The 19731-nt window shown below is 31.3% G+C and overlaps 1 protein-coding gene and 1 pseudogene across 2 annotated transcripts in view; both read left to right on the forward strand.

The window, feature by feature from the left end:
* LOC140437913 (uncharacterized) overlaps positions 1–6267 on the forward strand; it is a 48076-nt pseudogene extending 41809 nt beyond the window's left edge.
* Sb (serine proteinase stubble) overlaps positions 1–19731 on the forward strand; it is a 357923-nt gene that overhangs the window by 219739 nt on the left and 118453 nt on the right. The gene's annotated exons all lie outside the window — the stretch shown is intronic.

Here is a 19731-nt window from a genome sequence, read left to right on the forward strand (position 1 = left end):
CTCTATCTGCCAGACAGGAAAAAAAATTATACAGAAAACTGAAATAAGTCTAGTTATAATAGTCTTCCCTATATAATTTTATGATTAATATTTGTGAATAGTGATACAAGTGCAAATATATCAAAAGTTATTGGTAAAATATGATTGTGAATAAAGGTATATGTAAAAATATATCATTATTCTCATTAAAAAATATAGGGAAAAACATTATATGTTGACATATCACAAATGTTTTAACTCCAAAATTGAACACTGATGATATATGTTGAGATATACTAGTAGTTACGGCAATAGAAATTCAAAGAGAGAGAAATCTTAAAAAATAAACCTGGACGAAAATCGCTAAAAAATGAAACTAGGCTAATTCGTGAGGAACGAAAGCAGAACAGAAACCTTGGGTTATCGTACACCACGAAAAGTGGGAAGGTTATAAAAGCACGGACATTCAGCAGCTATTAAGTTGCCGCTTAAAATGCAAAGACAGGATAACTGAAGAAAAACGACAGGAAATTTTCAAAGAATATCGGTCTTTATCCACAAAAACCACAAAACGTAAATTATAAAACAAAAAACATAAAAATAGGCTTCTGTCACACAAATATTTTTTACCACTAAATGGTCAACTACTAGTTAACGTTTGTCAAACTTCTTTCCTAAAAACTTTTAACGAAACAAAACTGTTTCTAACCGATGTGACAAAAAGCAAGATTTGTTCAGCTTCTGCAATGCCACATGATGATTTGCGAGATCTTGCCTCACCATCTAACAAAAACTCCCGAACAAGATATTCAATTAGTAAGAATTCACATTGGATCAATCCAACGTATGAGAGTCACTATTGTCGTCGTGACTCATCAAAGATATATCTTCCTCATTACTATACTTTAACAAGAATGTATGAAGAATACAAAAAATGGCTACCTCACAAGAAAACCCCAGTATCGAAATTCAAATATCAAGAAGTATTCCATTCCTTGGAAATAAAAATCAAACAGCCTAAAAAGGATACCTGTGCTACATGCGATAAATATCATATGCTCCTGAAAACAACTAAAGATGCACAAAAAATGCAAGAAATTTAAAATCTTCTTGATAATCACCAACAAGAAGCATCAAACGTTTATGAGGCTAAGCGTATAGATAAAAATGTTGCGTTAGCAAATGAATCAAAAATCATTTATACGTTTGATTTGCAACAGTGTCTCCCCACACTTGATCTTCAGACTTCAATAGCATTCTACAAAAGGCAGTTGTGGACCTTTAATTTAACATTACATAGATTTAATGATAATCAAGCAATGTGTTTTATGTGGCATGAGGACGTAGCTGAACGGGGTGCAAATCAGATTGCGTCATGCTTATACAAGAAGATTTCGCATATTTTACCTGAAATAAAAGAGATCACCTTATATTCTGATACGTGTGCAGGACAAAACAAGAACTCTTTTCTACCTGCAATGTTCATTATGGTTTTAAAAGAGAATCCCAATCTATCATACATTAACCACAAATTTCTTGTTCCTGGACACACCCACATGGAGTGTGATTCAGATCACGCAATTATAGAGAAAAAAAAAAAAAAAAAAGAAAAGACATCCATGTTCGATAGAACACCCAAGAGACTGGATGAATTTGGTAAAACTATGTGGAAATAAGCGAACTTTTTTAGTTACTGAAATGTGCAGATCGGATTTTCTTGAGTTTTCTTCTTTGTATAAGAATATCCTTCAACAAAGAAAAATTAACAACTTACGAGAAAAAGTCATGTGGAAACAAATGAAATGGTTGAGATTTTCACAGAATCCTGGTGTCCTTGAATACAAAAGTAGCTTAAATGTAGACGAACCATTTAAAAGCGTATGTTTTTTAAGAAAAGGTAATACGTGGCCTAAAAACATAAAAATTCCTCTGTCATATAAAGGTCCCAATCCAATCAACATCGATAAAAAAAAAAGAACTTGATAGAGCTATTGCCTTATATTTCAGAAATATTTCATGATTTTTATAGAATATTAACTACGAAGAAGGATATACGAAATACGTTACCCGAGGATGAAAATAGTAGTGACGAGGAGAGTGTACACACAGAAATTGAAATTTTTAAAAATGAAATAAACTTTTACGTTGTATTTGACTATAAATGTACTCCCTTAAGTAAACATAAAACTTTTCAGTTTCACATTTTTTTATTTATAATTAATAATTAGATTTGTTACTATATCTTCCGGAAGGGCTTTTGTTCTTTAATAAATAATTGTGAAAAGTGATATAAGTCATATATTTTTTTAAAAATTGTACAACTAGGTCCTTTTTACTAGTAGATCTATTTTAAGCCAACAAATTCAAAGCCATTTCCAAAAATTGTTTAACGAAAATATCTTATTTGTATCCGTAACAACAATATTAAATTAAAAAAAACTATAATTGCGTTTTTCTCGAAACTTAAAATTTAGACTTATACTACTTTTCTCCAACACCCGCCAATTGTTTTTTAAACCTGAACAAAAATATTATTATTAATGCAATGAATTCTAAACAATTCTATAAATTAGCAAAACACTTCTTGTTGGAACACTGTTTCTATAGTATACAGAAATTTGTTTGTTTGAGCTAGTGGTGTGGTCGTTTTTATAAAAACTATTTTACACCTAACTGAGTTATTTTTTTTATTATTTTTATATTTCTAATTTTCACTATATATGTTATATTATGTATTCTTGTATTATTGCTTAGTTATTTCCTATGTATACATAAGTGACTTATTTATATTGTGCCATGACATGTAGTGTATATGTCGAAATCATTTTATGTCGAAATAATTTATTTAATACAAATGTACAAACTTGTTTAATATATCTAAAAATTCTTTTAATCACAAATACCTCATTTATGGAATTTTTTAGGCCGAGTTTATTATATTTTTAAATGTCGATTTTCTTCCTGCATATAATGTGTTTATTATTCAAATGAATATGTAAACTTACTCTCCCATTAAATATAAATATACATACATTTTCGGAGAAAGTGCTAAACAAAGCAACATAAACTCATTGCATGTTCTTAATTAAATCAGTACTACCCACAACGTTCACAAATATGGCACCGCTTAACTCAAACAGAAAAGAAAATAGTGCGATTACACTCTTAAATTCGTATAACAAACTAAATAACGAATAACTCAAACTGAATATAGAATAACGAATAACTCAATTGGCATAAAGAAGTAGAGGAAATAATTCGCATTGACAAGAATTAGTGCTTAACCTAGATAATTACAAAATTTATCCATGTAAAGGCACTCAGTGGAGTGCTACTATCGGCCGCGACTGCTGCTAGTACATAGTAGGTACTATTTCACTATCTTGTAATCTTGCGTGCGTTCTAATTACCTACGGACAGCTAACTTGTGGTTATAGAGAATTTTATAATTTACTTATTCATTAATAATCATGCATCGCTGGCTAAAGAATATTTACTTTTATTTACGAGGAGGAAATAATGAAAAGGTTGCTGCAAAATTGGACAATTTACGTTTATGTTTACCTGCAAATTTAAAAATGATTATAAAACATTTATATTTTTAGAAAATATTTTGACTTTTTTTTTCAACAAAAGTTAAGTAAAATTATTTCTCATTTAATATCAAGCAAGTACAGAGACGATTGGAACGCGACTGTAATAATAGCTTTCATGTTTATTTATTTATGTTCACATCTTTGTAACTAATTTATCATTCTATCATTCTTTTTCCTATGTATTTCATTAGATTAAAATTCAAATTTAATACTTATTAATTGATTTATAGTACTGTAACGTGTTTAACAATAAAAAGAGCGGTTCTAATTTGTGTAAAGATATTTGATTATAAACTTTCATTCCAAATTTTCTATTGCGTGGTAATCTTTGGTATAGCCAAATGTGTGATGTTATAATTGTACACAATTTTTTTTTAAATTAGTTAGAGCACGCCATATATCCTCGTAGCTTGCCCTATCTGTATACGACTTCCTGGTCACCATATACAGCAAAGATCGAGGACCATCTTCTAATCTCAGTACTCTTCCAACTTTAGGCTGCTGATTTGATAACTCGTTCAAGCAAGCAAACTTCTTATTGAATACCGACGAGATTCCTTTTTTCATCTAAAGGTTTTTGGCAACACAGTCGGCTAGAGAGACGTTATGCGGTACACTAATAGGATCTTGCTGAAATTCTGTGGTCAAACCGAATCTAGCAATCTTCCTCTCTGCATCATCATTATCATCATTCAATCTTCGCTTATCCACTGCTGTACATAGATCTCCCTCATAATTTTCCATCTATTTCGATCTTGTACCTCTTGCATCCAATTCCTATGACAACGTTTTAGATCGTCAGTCCAACGTGTTGGTGGACGACCTCTGCTTCGGTAGGCATCATCTCTTGGTCTCCATTCGAGTATCCGCTTTGTCCATCTATTATCTGTCATTCGAGCCACGTGACCTGCCCAGTTCCATTTCAGTGTTGCTACTCTCTCTACTGCATCAGCTACTCCTGTTCTTTGTCGTAGCTGGCGATTTGGGATCTTGTCTCGTAGTGAAACGCCCAACATAGTACGCTCTATTGCCCTTTGACACACACGGATCTTTTGAACTGTTCTCCTTGTCATGGTCAACGTCTCAGCGCCATAACTTAACATTGGCAAAATACACTGATTAAACGTTTTTCTTTTAAGGCATATTGGTATATCAGACGATTTGAAAATATGGTTCAGCTTGCCGAAGGCTGCTCAAGTCAGTCTTATACGACGGAGAAGCTCAACGGCTTGGTTATCTTTTCCTATGCGGATCTCATGACCTAGGTATTTATAGGCCATTACCTGGTCTATGGATCTTGTTCCTACGCATATATCTTCGCTGACTACAAGATTTGTCATCATCTGGGTTTTAGATATATTTATTTTCAATCCCCCTTCTAGCGAGGAAAGGTAGAGCTGATTTAAAAGTTCTTTGGCCTCATCTATCCTATCAGCCTTGGTCTGATAATAAATGGTGAGACGATCAACAATGTAAGGTATGCTGACGATACGGTTCTCCTAACGGGAACGCTAGTAGAACTACAACATCTCGTTCAAAGTCTCAATATATACTGTAACAGTTACGGCTTGAAAATTAATTTAAAAAAAACTAAATTTATGGTAATCACGAAATCAAAGAACATCAGAGCTAATCTTGTAATAGACAACGATTGAGCGTGTGTCCTGTTATAAATATCTAGGTGCTTGGATCACAGACGATACTGATCAAACAAAAGAGATTAGATGTAGAATAGAAATCGCTAGATCAGTCTTTAATAGAATGCGCAAACTCTTTTGCAATCGTGATATCAATATAAAGTTACGAATACGAGGTGAAAAGTACGAACTTTTAAGAAATATCATGCAAAGCAAAATTAAGGGCAAAAGAAGTGTGGGAAGAAGAAAAATATCGTGGCTTCATAATCTACGTGAATGGTTCGGGTGTAGTTCGATTGAACTTTTTAGGCGCGCTGCTAACAAAGTCGCAGTGGCCATGATGATTTCCAATCTCCGCTAGGAGTGGCACGAGAAGAAGAAGAAGAAGATCCTATCAGCTGTTAGTACAATATCATCTGCAAACCTTAGATGGCTAAGCATTTCTCCGTTTATGTTTATGCCCTTGTCGGTCAGTTTTGCCCTTTTACATATATATTCCAAAAGCGTAGTGAACAGTTTCGGCGATATGGTGTCCCCCTGGCGTACTTCACGTTGTATCGGGAATTTCTGGGTTTGACGATCACCCACTCTAACACTGGCTGTTGCGTTTTGGTATATGTGTTTAATTATATTTATATACCGATAGTCAATTCGGCATTCTGTCAAGGCTTCCAACATTTTTTGTTGATTTACGGTGTCGAATGCCTTTTCATAGTCGACAACTATTAAAGCTAGTGGTTTATTATATTCAGTGCATTTTTCTATAAGATTTTTTATTACCAGTAGGTGATCGTTTGTTCCATAGCCTTTTCTAAAAAAAAAAAGCATCTCTGCATAATTTGACATAAATTCATCAAATATTGGTCGTCGGTCATTTTTGATCTCATGTTAAAGGGTTTGTTCTTCTTCTGTTTCATTTGAGCCAGCATAAGGTGTAAGACGATTTATGTGAAAAACTTTTGTTTTAACTTTTGGCAACTTCTTCATTCGGTATATTATATCATTTATTCTATTTTTAGCTTCATACGGACCCACTCATTGTCTTTGCTGGTTAGGAGACAAGCCTCGACGACGATGTGGATTATAAAGCCAAACAAGATCACCTACTTCAAAGCTTTAATTCTTGCATCGAGAATCATATTGATCTTCCATTATGACACTGGCTAATCGGATATATTGTCGGGCAAGTGATGAATGTTGTTCATTCTTAACTTCAGGCGGTCGACATATTCTTCGCTTGCAACATGGTTTTCTGTTATTCAGAAGGTCTGCAACCAAACTCTAGGCAAACGAACTTCACTACCTAACATCAGACAGGTTGGAGTCTGGTCTGGGTTAAAGTTTCGCCCTTGGTCGGAGTGGACCTTCAAGGATCGGCTGAAGGATTCTTCAACAAGTACCTCTATCACGGTAGCAGCTTTTTGATTTGGTATCGCATAGGCCTCAGTCCATTTCGTAAAATAATCTATGGCTACCAGGATAGATTTATTTTCATCATTCGTTTCTGGAAATGGACCTGCAATGTCAATAGCTACTCTTTCTATAGTACTACCAATATTGTACTGTTTCATGAGTACCCTCTGTTTACCAACTGGACCAAAACTGGCTACACATAGTTTATATTTTTGGCACCATCTTCTTACATCATCCTTACAGTTCACCCAATAGAACCGTTCTCGAGCCTTTTGCAGAGCTTATAATGCCAAAGTGTCCACCTGATGCACCGTTATGCAACTAATAGAACTGTTCCCGAGCCTTTTGCAGAGTATTTAAAATACCAAAGTGGTTACCTAATGCACTTAGAAGCTTAGATTCTGTACCATCATCATTCTCAAAAGTTCTATATTGAAGATCATCTTTTATTACAAGGCAATTCCATTGGCTCCTGTAGGACTAGACTTCTGGACTGCATGCACTAATGTTTTGCCAAGAAGGTTTTTCACTTCGATGCATCCAATCCAATACTCTTTTTATACATGGATCATTTGCTTGGGCGTCTTGTAGCTTTTGAGGCTGCCATTGATCATTAATGACGGTGGTTCGTCTCACGGGGCAAAGTCGTTCCTCTAATTTAAGACAGTGATTATAATTTGCACTGCATGACCGTCTCGAACGAGCATCATCAAAGATTTGTTCTAGCTTTCTGACAGCTTTATTATTTTCTTGGCCAGCTGTTTCGTTTTCCAAGGCAATGGCAAGCTCTTCACCTAAAACTTTTGGTCTTGCTAGTCGTAAATTTTTCTGTAACTCACTGTCTTTCAATCCATTGACGAAGGTATCTGCAACAATTTCTTTCAAAATGTTGTCTGGAGACTCTAAATAGGCTAACCGTACTCTACGAGTAACTACGAGTGCTTCAAACTCTTGCAAATTTTTACTTGCTCGTTGAATTCTACTTCTTAGTTGTGCTTTGTAGAATTGTTGTAGATGGGCATCTCCGTAACGTTTGTCTAGTCGCGTGAATAAGGTCCGGTAATTTTTTTTGAGCCATAGGAATCGATCCTAGGATATCCGCAGCATCGTCTCGTAAAGTAGCAGTCAAGGAAAAGGTATATGGACCAAGAAGACTTCCCATTGAACGGTGGCAATTTAAATCCCATATGATATGTGGTTGCGTCTCTCGGAGATTATTCTTTCATTACATGATCTAAAACTACTGCATCTACTGGTAGTAGCACTTTCATATTGGTTATCATGCTTTCTAACTGTTTGATCTTCACTTCTACCTTTTTGAATGTTCTAGAAACTCTTTCAAATTGCTCATTGTTTGTTCTAGAAGTTTCTTCGATCATTTGAAAAACATTTTTAAATGTCTTATTGAATCAGAAACATTTTCGAATATATCATCAATTATTAGTTAAACATTTTTAAATTTTTGAAAGAGGAAGTAATGGATGGGACAAAGGAAGTTGTGTTCTCCATATTTACAATTTTTTTTAAATCTTACCCTTTAAGAACTTTAATCAAAATTAATCCAATTTTTTGTATAATTTTCAATATAAACTAATGTTTTTAGTTTCCTACTTTCTACTCATCGTTACTGCGTAAGAATTATTTCGTAATAAACATTAGAATATCCACTTACATAAACAGTTTAGAAGTTTTCACAGAATAAAATAAAAACCAAAATACTGTGAGTAGTACCTATAAGCTAACTTATGAATTTGTTATTTAATATTAAATTTTAAATTAAAAAAATGATTTTATTTTGAGTGCTTAACCTCATAATCCCATAACCAAACGAAGCAAAAACGTGTTACCGAAGTGATAACGAAGCTGTAAAAGGCTGATTGGGGTGCGGATGGTTTCACATAACGTCACATACTTTACATAAGAGTCGGCCCAAAAAACTAGTTTTTGAAATTTCCATTTTTGGCCATTTTTTTATGTAAAATACCACTCTATGGAGCCATTTCATCTGACTCATCGTTTGTTCCAGAAAAATATATTTGATAGTGTCTGTTATTTTGGCCACCTTGTTTCGCAGACTCTTAAGACAGAGATATCGTATCTGTCCATTTCATGTAATAGGTTTTAAAGCTTTTCTTTTTTGAAAAAGTTTTAACAATTTTTGTGAATATTTTGATTTTTTTAATTTTTTTTAACTTAAGTAATTTTTTCTAGGGATTTCGCTTGTTGACGACTGGAGAAGCCCTATGATCTTCCTCTGTCAGATTGAGTCCGAATGCATGATCAGTAACTGTTATTATTTCGTCACTACTGCTTGGAATGACAATTGTTCGCCGATATCGGATGTATATTTTTGCAAATTATATATCTTTTGACTCGAAATTTAATAATCTGTTTATTTTTGTCGTATTGGAACTATATACAGAGTTTAGAGACTTGACGTCTTCTTTTTCCGGGTATATCTTTATCTTTTTCGACCTAATGAATTCAAATTCAAGAAAATGTTTTCTTGTATTAAAGGAGACTACATACAAGTTTCTAGTGTTTTTTTTTCAAGGGGTATCACATAACTAGAAAGACAGTGATGCAGACAGACAATGATATGATCTTAATATGGACCTGACGGGTCTTTTAGTCTCTATTTTCTACTAATATATGTATAAAAAAATGTAGCAATTTTAGTTTATGTTTATTTCAATTAAAAATTATGACTTCATCCTGGTATACACCTCATTACGTAATTTTCGTTAAAAAACCGTAAAACAAAACAAAAAAGTTAGTTTTTGTTTTAATAATACATAATCAAGTAAAAGTCCCGTTTGTTCGAAAAGGACTAATTTAGATGAATTCTCATTTCCTTCTTTCATTGTCAGAATCACGAAGAAGCAGACGAATAAGAGTGTAGTTACGAATTAAAATAAATAACTAGCGTGTTTTACAACTGTTTTAACAAATCTTATTACAGTGGCGTGCAATGAGAATGACGTAAATATTATATATTGAAATGATATTGTTTAAAAAATTAATTTATAAGTTATATACTACATCTGTACCGTAGAGGTAAAGGGTAGTAACTCCATTTTTTTCTAATTTGGACTTAATACTTTGGCTAAGCTTAAAATGTTCCAATCTTATTTGTGGCAAAAGATGGTATGTGAAGTATTACTGGTGGCCTAGATATTCTTATAAGAAAAAGTAGTATATCCTTTGGAGAACGAGGTAAAGCATAGTAACTCCATCCGCTGTCGGATTTGTTTATCGAGCAGGCTATTTCGCGCGCGGTAAACAGCAGTATCTCCAGACAAGTGTTAGTCACCTTGATTGACAGAGCGTTTTACTTGATAGATAGTTGACAGTTACAAAAAATAAAAGCAAAAATGAATTCCAAAGACTCTAAAACTTTGGAAAATTTAAAAAACATGGTTGGATCGAGGATATGTGCGATTGTGGAAAAAGCAAAAGCTGAAAATTTGACCGTAGACGGTAAGTGAGGTTAAGTTTTAATTTTTATATAATCTTATAACACTAGGAAATTGTTAACATGTTCTAAAAATGTTGGTTTGTCACGTTTTATATAGTAGGTGTTTACTTGTTCTTGCTCTTTAGAGTCTTTATAGTTTGGGCATTTGAAAATATTGCTGTTGTAAGAGTTCTGACCGGTAGATATTATGTTGTTTTATTCACTGCCCAATTCTCAGATGCATAAGTACATTTATTGCTCCTTTTTTAAAGTAATTGAAATTCTTAATCTTCAACAAATATTTGTAAAATCTAATACTAATACAAAATTAATATAACCAGTAAGGGGAAAGGAACAAAAATGCACAATTTTGACGCCTTTCAAAATTTTCTATGTATTTTAAATGTTATCGTTTATTTCGAATCCTGAGAAAACTAATAAGTATTTTTAACAAATTTAAACGCAAAATGAAAGGGCCGAAAGTCCCTTAGAATGAATAAAAATTTGTTTTGAATGAGATATTTCAAATTCAAAATCACACTACATTTTCTCTTCGTTTTTCACCCCCGTAACTTATTAAAATAAACATTATAGAAGTTTTCAGGGACTGTCGTCCCTCGGTAATAAAGGTAATCTTCCATTCTGAGTTTAAATTTTTCAGAAATACTTATTAGTTTTCTCAGAATTCTAAAAAAAATAAATCCCATTTAAATATCATTGAAGTCGGAAGTTCGTACCCATCCCCTTAAGTAGTATTTTTGTAGTAACTGGTATTGTATTATCTTTCTAAGAAAACATCAACCTGCAAAATAGTGAACATGCTGCTTTTTTTGAGAATCACACAACAATGCCTCTAATCCATTTTTTGCTTTATTCTGTGTATTGTTCTGAAGTTATTTTCTTGTGGTATCTTATGTAATTTATTATTTTAAATGGAAATAAAGCCACAATTTATTTTTAAATAAATTCATTTAAAAATAAATTGTGGCTTTATTCCCATTTAATATAATAAATTATTCTGTGTACTGTTAACAGTTCGACAGATAGAGAAGATTAAATAAAAATAAATTTTTTTATTTACAGAATCGACGAACGCCTCTGATATTGCTCAAGCTTCAACAAGCCGTGCTCAAAATTGCAATTATTTGTCTAATTTAACTGAAGAATGTGTTAGCGATGATGATAGCGTAAAAGACTCCGATTACACAGACGATGATGGAGAAAATATGGACAGCAATAACAATAGCTACAGTAGCAATTATTTGGTAGACAATAATGGTGAATTGGAAGCAGATGATGATGAAGATGTTCAACTTGACAAAAACTTGACTGAAAATGAAACGGAAACTAATAACCAAATCAAAAAGAAAAGACGTCATAAGAAACCAGAAATTTGGAAAGTAACAAAAAGAGTAGAGGCAACATTAGGAGGAAAGGAACACATCAATAAATCGGGTAAAATTGTAAAAGCTAAAGCAATGAAGCCCCCTTGCCCTCCTTGTCGACTAAAATGTTCAGAAAAAATAGCAGAAGCTGTAAGACAGCAAATTTTTGAGAATTATTGGTGTAACACAAAAAATTGGGAGTTAAAGCGTCAATTTGTGCGCTCGCATATCACTCCGAAGAGTGTAATACGTTGTAGACCTAAAAACCATTCTAAAAGGCCGAGAGAAGTCAGCATTTCTTATAATTTTGATATAAAGTTAGATGGAGGTGTAAAAAAAATTGACGTATGTAAAAAATTTTTTTTAAACACTCTAAATATTTCAGAAACAGTTGTACGTAACGTTCTAAAAAACGACAATATGGGAGGCTTTGTGGCACAAGACCATAGGGGAAGGCATGAACCAATTAATAAAACACCAGAAGCGGTTTTGGATCGAGTACGAGAGCACATTAAGTCGTTTTCGTGCTACGAAAGTCATTATTCTCGATCCAAAACTGCCAAGAAATATCTAGGACCAGAATTGAGCCGTGAAAAAATGTACAAATTATATACCTTAAAGTGTGAAGAAGACCACATTCCAAATAATGAAATTGTTGAATTATGGCTGTATAAAAAAAATTTCAATAATGATTTTAATTTAGCATTTAAATCGGTTTCCGTGGATACTTGTGATAGTTGCGATCGGTTTATGCTACAATTAAAAAACTGTTCCGAGCAAGAAACAATAACATTACGGCGAAATTATGAACAACATCTTCAAGAAGCAGAAAGTCGATACAAAATGAAAGCAAACGATAAAAATGAAAGCAAAAAATCAGCTGGAAAAATTAAAATTATAATGTGTGATTTGCAGAAATGCTTGCCTACGCCCTGTTTGACAAATAACCAAAGTTTCTACAAGCTGAAATTATGGACTATAAATTTCACGATATACGACGCCACAGAAAATAAATCGTATTGCCTTATCTGGGACGAATCCGAAGCTGGAAGGGGTGGCCATGAAATTGCCTCGGCATTAACTAAATAGGCTATGACAGTTCTATCACAAACTGATGTGGAAGAATTGGTTATTTGGTCAGATAATTGCCCTAGTCAAAACCGCAATGTTATGGTAATGATGAGCTACTTTTGGCTTTTCAACATCTGCCCTAATTTAAAAGTAGTTAACCATAAATATTTACTGAGAGGACACACTCATTTAGAAGCTGACCAAGTGCACGCTATAATTGAAAGATCTGTAAAAAAACAGCCAACAATGCAGATCGTAACGCCTTGGGATTGGCAGCAATTAATCAGTTCCGTAGGTGCTCAGGTGATTAAAATGGACAAGGATGACTTCAAAAATTTTGAAGTACTTTACTCTCAATCTCAATCCCCATTCATCAGTAAAAAGAAAAATGCCGAAAATAATAATTTCCTCATTTCAAACGTAGTCCAATTCCAAGTAAAAAAAGACACACCGACCATAATTTTTTATAAAGAGGCTTTTGAAGAAATTAGACCCAAAGAATTACACGTCGCTAGAAGAACAGCAACTGCGATCAATCTTCCAGAGCAGTTACCACTACGATATCAAAAACCAAAAGGGATCACACAAAAGAAAAAGGATCACTTACTAATCCTTTTACAATGGATCCCCAGTCAGTTTCAGGAGTTCTATAGAAATTTAGTTGTTACTACAAAAAAAGTTGATGATAGCGATGATGAATAAATGTTTTTTTATCATTTTTTGTGTTTTTGTTTGAATTTATGTAGGCACTTACTATTTTTTACAATGTTTTATCTGCCGGTACATGCCGAGGCAAAAGACCTTAAGTCCCAATATTATGTAATATATAAACAAATTTTTTATCACAGTACGACAATATTGATTAACTAAAATATAACGTTACAATTATATAAATACATAATTTCATATGTCTTCAGATTAAGAATGGTTGCAATAATTATCTGGAACTCATCTTATTTTCCCATTATCTCAAAACTTCACTAAATGGATATACTACCCTTTACCTCTACGGTACAGACATAATATTAGATATAAAAAAGTATTTGATTATTTTAATAAGTTATATACTAGAGAATTTTATAAAAATTATTTATGTGAGGGCATTTTTAAGAAATTAGCATATAATAATTGTAAAAAGTTGTAGTTTAATGTTGTAAATATGTTTAAGTGAGCCATGTGCATAGGCAACCAACTATACATACTCTCCAAGTGTCATTTTAAGAATTTTTACGAATATAAGTGGGGTTATAGTTGTTTAAAAATGTGTAGTTTATTAAATTAGAATGTTAAGTTACTAATTTAATTATATATTCTGATCTGAAAAGCCTAAATGTAAACAAAATTATCAATAGAACATTAACGAATTCTCCAGAATGCAGAATTTGACCATTGTTTACGGTCGAACATTCTCGAAATAATGGTTATGTCTGTGGAACGAACATATATTTTTTCGAGAACATCCATATAGAAGTAATAGAACAAATGGAACATGATCTCTTACCAGATGATTCTAGAACATCCAAAAAGATATAAATACCCGTGATTTGGATTCAAGATGGCCAGTTTATTATGAAAGTTAGTAGAAGATAGACTCATTTAATTAGTGAAGTCAATTGTTCAGAATTTTCAACAAGTCAGTCAGTCAGAAGAGTTTTAGTAAGAAAGTAAGTCAAGCAGTTTAGTAAGAAATATGAAAGTTAGTTGGAGTTAGTCAATCAGTTACAAATAGTCCAATTGTTTAATATAGTGAGTTAAATGAAGATTAAAAATTATGCATATATTTGAATGCACATTTATAATTATACACAAATAATTATTGAAGCTTAAAAAAGTATATTAGAAGGATATTGGAAGAAATTAAAATTATATTATGATTGGAGATTAGTATAAATCAACTTATAATAATTGGATATTGGTATATTGAAAAGAAGAATAAATATAAATGCTGTTTGCTGGTGGTTTATAAATGCTGGTGAAGAAAAATATATCTTAAATTGGTAGAAGCTGATAATTGGAAAAAGTAATTTCACAAAAAACAAGGATAACCAAAGTACGAAGACATTCAGTGGTGATTAGAATCTATATAGTGGAAAAGAGTTCATTTAGGCATTCAGTGAAAGAAAGGTACAAAATTTTGTTAATATAATTTAGTTAGTGTCATAACAGTTTCAATTTTGAAGATAGTTTGTTTAAATTTTACATTGTCTATAGAATTTAATTAGTTTTATAAGAATATCAATTTAAAGATAGTTTATTTTAAATTTACATTGACTAGGTTAGATATATATATATATATATATATATATATATATATATATATATATATATATATATATATATATATATATATATATATATATATATATATATATATGTGTGTTTCATAATAGTTAGAATAAAGATAATTTAAAAAAGTACTTACAAACTAATTCTTTGAGAACCGCGATAAAAACCCTATATTATTAAAAATACTCATTGCTCATCATTCAAACAAACAATACATCATAACAATTTGGCGCCCAACGTGGGGCTCTCTATTTAAAAGAATTAGTTTGGGAAGATAAGTGCTCTCATATAATTAAATTAATTTTCATTAGAAAGAAAAAATTATAGAATTTATTTTTAATTATATTTGAACAAGTAAAGTCTCAAAATGTCTCAAGGAAAGAAAGGTACAAGAAGCAAAAAGAATGAAGAAGATGTGGAAGTAGAAACACAACCTATACAAGAGGAGAGTTTAGTTCAAGTTCCACAAGATACTGCAGAAATGAATCCAGAAAGAGAGGAAAATGTCAATATGGCAGCTTTGATGTCATTAATGATGCAGATGAACAAGACAATGGAAGAGAATTCAAAGGAAATCAAAGAAAACATAAAAAAAATGGAACAGAAAATGGAAGAGAATACGAAAAAAATGGAAGAGAATTCAAAAGAAATCAAAGAAGACATAAAAAAATTGGAAGAGAATTCAAAAGAAGTCAAAGAAGACATGAAAAAAATGGAACAGAAATTGGAAGAGAATTATAGAAAATTAGAAAAGAAAATAGAAGATAATAATAATAAAATTGTAAAACAAATGGATAAAAAACTTGAAGCTGCAGAGAAAAAAGTAGCAAATGAAATAAAAAGTATACGGAATGACTACAAGAAAAGAATAGACAATGAGAGGACAGAAGTAAAGAGGATTATTCAAGATAATAAGATAGATATAGAACAGAAAATAGAGTTGCAGAAATGTAACTTAGAAGTAAAAATTATTGAAGACAGGAGAAACACAGAAGAAAAATTAGACGATATACAACAAAATATCCAAATAAATTGTAATCAAATAAGAAATGTGGAACAGAGAATAGATGATATTTCACAAATGAGAGACATAGGGAGACCTTACTTAAATTTAACAAATGAGACTGGGATTAAATTCTCTGGTAATATAAAAAATTTGCATCCTAGAGTATACATAAATAGTTTAAAACATAAATTAAGATTTGTGAATAATATTAATGATATTAAAGATTATATTAGAATGACATTAAATGACAATGCAGCAACTTGGTTTGCTAGTATTGAGAATGATTTAGATAATTTTCAAACATTTGAAAATAAATTTTTAAATAATTATTGGGGTGAACTAGAGCAAGCCAAGTTTAGAGAAATTCTATATTTTGGAAAGTATAATCAAAATTTAAAATCAAATATGGTAGATTATGCATTGAAACTGATAACAGTTGCAAAATATTTAGAACCACCACTTAGAGAGGATGAAACAGTCTTAAATGTATCTAGACATTTTGATGCTGATGTTGTGCAAACCGTAACTGTACAAAATATTCAAACAATAGATAGTTTTATTAATTTCATTCAAAGAATACAAAGAGGCAATATGACAAGTGATAATAACAACAGAAAAAACAATAATAACTTTCAATATAATAAAAATGATAATCAACAATATAGACAATCATATAACAATAATACTAGGTATGGTAATAATTTACAAAATTTTAATAATAATAACAGTAATCAAAATAGACAAAATTGTAATAACAATACTAGTTATAATAGACAACATTTTAATAACAGTACTAATAATAATAGACAAGATTTTAACAATAGAAGAAATACAGAACGACCTAATTATAACCAGACAGATAAATTGTGTTCGAAGGAATAGGAGCTGCGAAGACAGGGAACGAAATAGTACAAGGCAAGAAAATGTGAGTAGAACTCATAGTAGGGAAAGACATAGGACATCAGATCCAAGTGGTCAGATACAATCTGACAATTCTAATAATCAAAATTTTGTGCAGTAAACTTTCTGAATTACAAGTTAGGCCATTGCTATTATGAAAAACCTTCTGAATTTATTTCTTTAGATGAAGAGAAAATTATTGAATCTATTAATTTAATTTATATAAATGCTTTGGCCAAAAAATAAAATGATTAAAATTATGATAGATACTGGTTCAGAAAGTACTTTAGTCTCGGAGAATTTTATTTTTAATACATTAAAACTATCAGATATAATAAAGATTCCAAAAATTAAAATTGTTGGTGCAAATAATAAGAAGTTGGGTGAAATTGATAAACTAGCCAATTTTAAAATTAATATTCTTAATAAAGAAATTAATATGCAAGGATTTATTGTCAAGGATTTATGTGTTGATATATTAATGGGAAATGATGAGTTGGAAAAGAAGAAAGTAAGTAAAGATAGATTTTGAAAAAAAAATGGTAACTTTGGAAGGGCAAATAATTAAATTTATGCATAAAGATGAGGTGGAAGAAGGAATAAGAGTTGATAGGATATTATTAAAAGAAAATAATGATGTTTATGAAGAAGAAATGTATTTTGATGATAGGGAAATGTCTCAAAAGAATGTAAAGAATAATTGTAGTGAATATTTAAGGAATGGAATTTTTAAGCAGATGGATGCCTACGAGGTGAAGTGCGTAAAATTGGAAGCAAGGAATAATGAGTACATAATGAAGAATAATGTTATTTGTAAAGAAGAAGATATAATGAAAGTTTTAAATTGCCCTGAAGAATATAAATCAATAGTCATTTCCATATTGCAGCAACACAAGGGACTTGTCAATAAAGAAAATAGAATTGCACAAAATTATATCCATAGTATAAAGGTTAAAGAAGAAAAAGATTTTAAAACAAAATCATACCCAATACCATATAAATACAGAGAAGAAGTAAACAAAACAATTAATAATATGTTAGAAGATGGAATCATTGAGAAGGCAGACACACGTTTTATAAATCCTATAGTAGTAGTACGTAAAAGATCAGGTGAAATCAGGTTATGTTTGGATGCAAGGAATATTAACAAGATTACTGAAAAGCAATTTGAAGCACCAATGAGTATAGATGGAATACTAGGAAGAATTACAGGAATGTCATTTTTCACTAAAATCGATTTACAGCATAGTTTTTGGTTAATACCTTAAGAAAGAAAAAGTAGACAATATACAGGATTTCAGATAGATGGAGTAGTATATCAATTCAAAGTAGTACCATTTGGACTTCAATCATCTTGCAGTGCTCTATGTAGATGTCTTCATGATATTTTGGATCAATATGAACATTTTGTAATTCACTACATTGATGATATATTAATTTTTTCTAAAACGGCTGAAGATCATGAGAAACACCTAAAAATTATAATAAACAAATTATTAGACAAAGTTGGACTAAAAATAAATCAAGAAAAATGTACATTTTTTCAAAAAGAAATAATATATCTAGGTTATAAACTTAACACTAAGGGAATCGAAATGGATCCAGAACGGACACAAGTCATTCAGGAATATAAAACACCACACAATTTAAGAACTTTAAGAGGATTCATTGGAATAATTAATTATTATAAAAGGATGATACCAGATCTAAGTATAAAAGAAATTCCATTACTTGAACTACTGAGAAAAGGTGTAAAATGGAGATGGGATCAGAGAAGAGAACTAGCATTCCAAGAGATTAAAAACATTTTTCTGTCAAATTTGAAAATATACTATCCTGACTACACACAGCCATTCATATTAAGAACAGATCTGTCTGCCTACGGATTGAGACCTCGGTGCCGAGAGACAGTTCTTGCAATATAGAACACGATACTGGTACGTCTCGAGTGAGGGGAGTAGGCAGATTGAGACCCCGAACTCGAACCGAACCGTATTACTCTTGATAATGGCTCCAAAATGGGTGCCGAAACGTCGAGTTTTAAATTTTCAACGCGGTTCTTCCCGAGAACTCAGTAATTTTCATTTATCTGACCGCGGAAACTTATCCGAACATACATATATATATATATATATATATATATATATATATATATACATATATATATATATATATATATATATATATATATATATATATATATATATATGTATGTATTCACGCTGATCATTTAAGATCAACTGTTTCTAATATAGTAATAAATTATATGATTTGCAGTTATTTATTCTTCTTTTTCTGCTGATTATTGATTATAGCAGAGATTAAAATTAATTAAATTATCTGAGGAAAAAAGTTAAGGCTTTGAATTGTGCAGATATCTGACAAAACTTTTGCTTTTTTTTTTGAAAAAAACATTATGCTTACTGCAGATATTTCGGCTTTGTTTTTTAATTTTTAATTATTAAGTGCCAGAAGATATTTTTTCAATTTTTTCTTGCTATTAAAAAAGTATGTCATCATCATCATCAACCTGTATGCGGCCACTGCTAAATATAGGTCTCTTTCAGCTTTTATTTTGCTCTTTATTTGTCTTTGTCTTGTGTGACTTGCATTCAGTTACTGTTAGCAAGCTTCTGATCCATCTGGTTGGTGGTATAATGCTTTACGCTTTCCCTTCAGAGCTGTGGTAAATAACATTAACAACACTGTACTGTGACTGTCCCATGCTTGCCATCGCACCATCATATTATTGAAACGTGAAGTATTCCCGTATCAATGGCATAGGATTGTGCAATCTAATTAATTAACATGATTATTTTTTGAATGATTAAACTTAAACAATTGTTGCATAAAATTTAAATTATTAATAATAAGACATGTTTTTGTATATTTATTCAAAATAATTATTCTATAATTCTGAATGTAATCATGATTACATTTTTCTTATTATAATACCATGTTGGGGCTTATAAAAGATCGAGCAGCTCCGTAAGAATGTCGT

This window comes from Diabrotica undecimpunctata, chromosome 3, assembly GCF_040954645.1.
Source record: "Diabrotica undecimpunctata isolate CICGRU chromosome 3, icDiaUnde3, whole genome shotgun sequence".
Taxonomy (NCBI): Eukaryota; Metazoa; Arthropoda; class Insecta; order Coleoptera; family Chrysomelidae; genus Diabrotica; species Diabrotica undecimpunctata.